Below are 5,410 nucleotides of genomic sequence, written 5' to 3'. Positions count from 1 at the left end.
CACTGCACATTTTACACTTACATCTCGATTCAGACTAGCCACATTCCAGGTACTAAATGGGTACATGGGATTGTTGAACTACATGATAGCATTCAAGTGTAGAGTTAGCAGACAGCTGTATATTACTATATCTGAAAGTACAGAAGACCCTTGCTAAAAGCTAGCACATGTTGAATGTTTACAACATGATTCTAGGCACTATACTGAAGATGTATATCTCATTTAATCTTTTTGACAGACCTTTTAGGCAGGTACTTTTCTAATTCCTATTTTACAGAGGGGAAAACTGAGACTTAAGGAAGTAGCAGATAGTAAGTAACAGAGCTAGAATTTGAATTTACCTATGTTCTGTTCCTGAGTTTGTACTCTCAAAACATGGAACACTTCCTGAATTTCCATGTGATCTTTATGCAGGGGCCAAGATAATCTTCTCTGTATCATTCCAGTTTTAGTATATGTGCTGCCAAAGCAAGCACATCACTACATTAGTTCTGACTTGGGAATACAACATTCTGTTGTATTATAATCTACTGTAGGTTGAATTAGTAGTGATTGTTCACTTACTAAATGCTCTAAAGAACATACTTAAGAAAACTGACAGAATTCTCAATAATAACTTCTCTTTCTCACATTCTGTAGGCTCTCCCTTCACATTCTGGATTGTTTCCTTTGCTGTGAAGAAACTTTTTAGTTTGATTCCATCCCATTTATTGATTCTTGATTTTACATCTTGAGCTTTAGGAGTCTTGTTATGGAAGTCAGTTCTACGCTGAAATGATGGAGATTTGGGCCTACTTTTTCATTTTTTAGGCACAGGATCTCTGTTCTGATGCCTAAGTCCTTGATCCACTTTGAGTTTTGTGCAGAGTGAGAGATGAGGTTTAATTTCATTTTGCTACATATGGCTTTCCAGTTTTCCCAGCACAATTTGTTGAAGAGGCTATCTTTTCTCCAGTGAATGTTTTCAGTGCCTTTGTGTAGTTATGAGAAAACTGTATTTACATGGGTTTGTGTCTATGTCTTCTCTCCTGTACCATTGGTCTCTGTTTGTGTCTTGGTGCCAATACCATGCCATTTTTGTTACTATAGCTTTGTAGTATAATTTAAGTTCTGGTATTGTGATGTCTCCTACTTCACTTTTCTTGCTATAGTTTTGGCTATTATGGGTCTCGTATTTTTCCAAATGAATTTCATGACTGCTTTTCCTACTTCTATGAAGAATATCACTGGGATTTTAATAGGAATTGCATCAAATCTGTATAATGATTTTGGTAGTATGGCCATTTTGACAATATTAATTCTGCCTATCCAAGAGTATGGGAGACCTTTCTATCTTCTAAGGTCTTCGATTTCTTTCTTTAGTGTACTGCAGTTTTCATTGTAGAGGTCTTTCACCTCTTTTGTTAGATTAATTCACAAATATTTTTGAGGCTATTGTGAATGGGGTAGCTTTCCTAATTTCTCTTTCAGTACCAATGTATAGGAACAGAATTGATTTATGGGTGTTAATTTTATATCCTGCTACTTTGCTGAATTCATTTATTTGTTCTAGAAGTTTTCTGGTGGAATATTCTGGATCTTCTAAATATAGAATCGTGTCATCAGCAAATAGGGATTAAGTCCTTATTTTCCTATTCCTATAATTTTATTCTAATTGCTCTGACTAGAGTTTCAAGGACAATGTTGAGTAAGAGTGGTGATAGAGGACATCCTTGTCTTGTTCCAGTTCTTAAGAGGGAATGCTTTCAATTTTTCTCCATTTAGAATGATATTGGCCTTAGGTTTAGCACATATAGCTTTTCAATGTTGAGGTATGATCCTACCATCGCTAGTTTTTATAGTGTTTTGAACATGAATGGGATGCTAAATTTTATCAAATCCTTTTTTCTGTATCTATTGAGATAATCATATGATTCTTGTTTTTAAGTCTATTGATGTGATGAATTACATTTATTGATTTCTGTGTATTGAACCAACCTTGCATCTCCGGGATGAATCCCACTTGATGATGGTACATTATCATTTTAATATGTTTGTGGATGTGATTTGTCAGAATTTTATTGATAATCTTTGCATCTATGTTCATCAGGGATATTGATCAGAAGTTTTCATTTCCTGATGTGTCTTTGTCTGGCTTTGATATCAGGGTGATACTAGCTTCGTAGAATGAGTTTGAAAGGTTTCCCTCCTTTTCAATTTCATGGACTACTTTGAGGAGTATTGGCGTTAATTCTTTGAAGGTCTTGTAGAACTTGGCTGAGATTCCATCTGGTCCTGGGCTTTTCTTAGTTGGTAGGCTTTTTTGGCATCTTCTATTTCATTGCTTGATATTGATCTGTTTAAATTGTGTATGTCCTCCTGATTCAGTTTGGGTAGGTTATATGTCTTTAGAAATTTGTGGATGTTTTCAAGGTTTTCTATTTTATAGAGCATTAATCTCCAGGTTATATAAAGAACTCAAAAAACACCACCAAAAGAACAAATAACCCAATCAATAAATGGGTTAAGGAACTGAACACATACTTCACAGAAGAAATACAATTGATCAACATATATATGAAAAAATGTTCAACTTCTCTAGCAATTAGAAATGCGAATTGAAAGTACACTGAGATTTCATCTTGCTCCAGTGAGAATGGCAATTGTCAAAAATACAAGCAACAATAAATGTTGGCAAGGATGTGGGGGAAAAGGCACACTCATACATTGCTGGTGGGACTGCAAATTGGTGCAACCACTATGGAAATCAGATAGAAATTCCTCAGAAACTTGGAATGGAACCACTCTTTGATCCAGTTATCCCACTCAGTTTATACTCAAAGGACTTAAAATCAGCATGCTACAGTGATGCAGTCACATCAATGTTTATAGTAGCTCAATTCACAATAGCCAAACTATGGAACCAACCTACATGTCCTTCACCAGATGAATGGTTATAAAAAATGTTGTATATATACACATGGAATATTTCTTAGTTTTAGAGAATGAAATTCTGGCATTTGCAGGTAAATGGATGAGGCTAGGAGAATTTCATGCTAAGCAAAATAAGTCAATTCCAAAGAACCAAAGGACAAATGTCTCTGATATGTTGAAGCTAATTCACAATAAGGGAAAGTGTGGGGCTAGGAAAAAATAGAGGCACTTTGGATTAGACAGAGGGAAGTGGAGGAAGGGGATCAGATTTGGGCATAGGAAAGGTAGTAGAAGGAATCAGACATAATTACCCTATGTGCATATATGATTACACAACTGGTGTAATTCTACATCATGTACAACTAGAAGAATGAGAGTTATATTACATTTATGTATGATGTCTCAAAACATTCTACTGTCATATACAACTAATAAGAACAAATAAAAAACTTCTCTTTTTCTCAACTTAAATAAAAGAAAAAGGTGTGGAGTTACAGTTTCTTGGTAAAGGTCGATTACTTTATAACATCTCCAATATAAGTGCATCTATGGGGAAAATGCCTTAAAGGGAAAAAACAATATCATCAAAGTAATCAAAACTAAAAAATGAAAAAATTCATCAACCATTTCTACTTAATAAAATATTATCTTAATTAAACTATTCATTATAACAAATATCAACTATTATTTCAAATGGTGAGGTTTTGTATCACTTCACTACAAAATCAGGAACAAAGTAGAGCTACATGGCTATTATTAGAAATTCCAGCAAATAATAGCACAATAGAATAAAATGTTATAAAGATAGAAATACTTAAAAGGAGGGTGAATTACCTTTCTTTGTAAAATTCCCTTCTCCATGCTCAAAAAAAAAAAAAAATTGCTTCTTCACAAAGAAAAATGCTTGAAAATGGGACTGGATAAAAAAAAAATCCTACTTTTTATCTATGCTGGCAGGAAACAACTAAAATAGAACATATACCATTCACAGTGGCAGCAAAAACCAAGAGAATATATTTTCAATTTTTATTTAAAGTTAATATTAACACATTGACACAAAACTCAAAAATACACAAGGAAACATACTAGGAAATCTTTACACAAATCAGCCTCAGTCACTGATTTCCTTCTAAAAACAAAGATGCTGCAAAACAAATTAAAGTGTGTACACATATTTTCACCAAGAATATACAAACAATAGTGTATTGAGTACAGTTCTACTTGATTTATTTGTTATACAAAACATCATCAAAATCCTCTATTTCAATAAGAGTCAATCTTTTTCATAAGTCATAATTTAATCACTTATGTATGAAAGAACAGATTCCCTCTTATCTTTTATTACAACAAACACATAATAAATAGCTTTAAACATGCATAGTTTATTTGTAAAGTATAATTAGCATTTTGAGGGGGGATGTTAATTTAATAATATTAATTTCACAGCCTTAAGGAGGGGGTAATTGATCCATAATAACAGCACAAAACTGGTATGTTTTGACATGTATACACTGTATCAAAATCAAGATGATGAACATATAAATCCCAAAACATTTCCTCAGGATCCTCTGACATTTCTCCATTCCATCCTTCTACCCCCATCTCCACTTTTTACTCAATCAATCATTGATCTATTTTTACCCCTATACATTAGAGGGCATTTCCTAGAATTTTAAATAAATAAAAATTTTATATAAATGGATATAATATTTTTGTACAGAATCTCTCTCTCAGCATAATCTTTTTAAAATTCATTCATATGTATCATTCCTTGCTAATGATGAGTCAGTGTTCAATTTGTGTGTGTGTGTGTGTATATGTGTGTGTGTGTGTGTGCAACAGTATATTCCTGTTTAATGGAATTTTAGATTGTTTTTATGGCTACATGCTTCTATTTCTGTATTGACTAAGGAAAAGAAATCCTATATTATGTTGCTGGTAGAGGTACAAATTCTTAAGAAACTGAGACTTTTCCAGAATAGTTGTACCATTATGCATTATCACCAGTGATATTTAAGGATTTCAGGTGCTCATCTTAGCTAGCACTAGGTATGATAAGACTTAATTTTACCACTCTAATAACTGTGTAATGCTATGACACTGCAGGTTTAATTTCCATTTACCTTATAACTAACAGTATTAAATGTATTTTCAAGTAATCATTTGCTATTCACATCTCTTTTAAGTGAAGTATCTCAAGATATTTTCCCTATTTTTTTGGGCTCTTTGTTTACTTATTGAATCTGGAAAAAAATCCTTTTTATAATATATAATTTATAAAAGTTTTTTTTCCCTGTGTGGATTTTCTTTTTGCTCGAATAGTGGTGTCTTTGTAGGTAGATTTTTAATTACTCATGCAGTAGTATTTGTCAATATATTTTATATGGATTCTGCTTTTGGTTTGAAATCTTGGCTAACCAAAGTTCACAAAGTTTTGTCCTACATTATTATCTAGAAGTTTTAGATTTTATGAGTATAAACCATTTGTGTTGTTGTT

The 5,410-nt window shown here is 32.7% G+C and overlaps 1 non-coding gene across 1 annotated transcript; it reads right to left on the bottom strand.

Moving 5' to 3' along the window:
* Positions 1–369: 369 nt before the first annotated feature.
* LOC124987812 (U6 spliceosomal RNA) lies at positions 370–476 on the bottom strand. The gene has a single exon (XR_007109320.1). It is a non-coding gene; the product is annotated as a U6 spliceosomal RNA (small nuclear RNA).
* Between the last annotated feature and the right edge of the window lie 4,934 nt (positions 477–5,410).

The sequence above is a fragment of the Sciurus carolinensis genome, chromosome 6 (assembly GCF_902686445.1).
Source record: "Sciurus carolinensis chromosome 6, mSciCar1.2, whole genome shotgun sequence".
Taxonomy (NCBI): Eukaryota; Metazoa; Chordata; class Mammalia; order Rodentia; family Sciuridae; genus Sciurus; species Sciurus carolinensis.
Note: the sequence above shows the minus strand (reverse complement) of the source record. Positions and strands in the feature narration are given on the sequence as shown.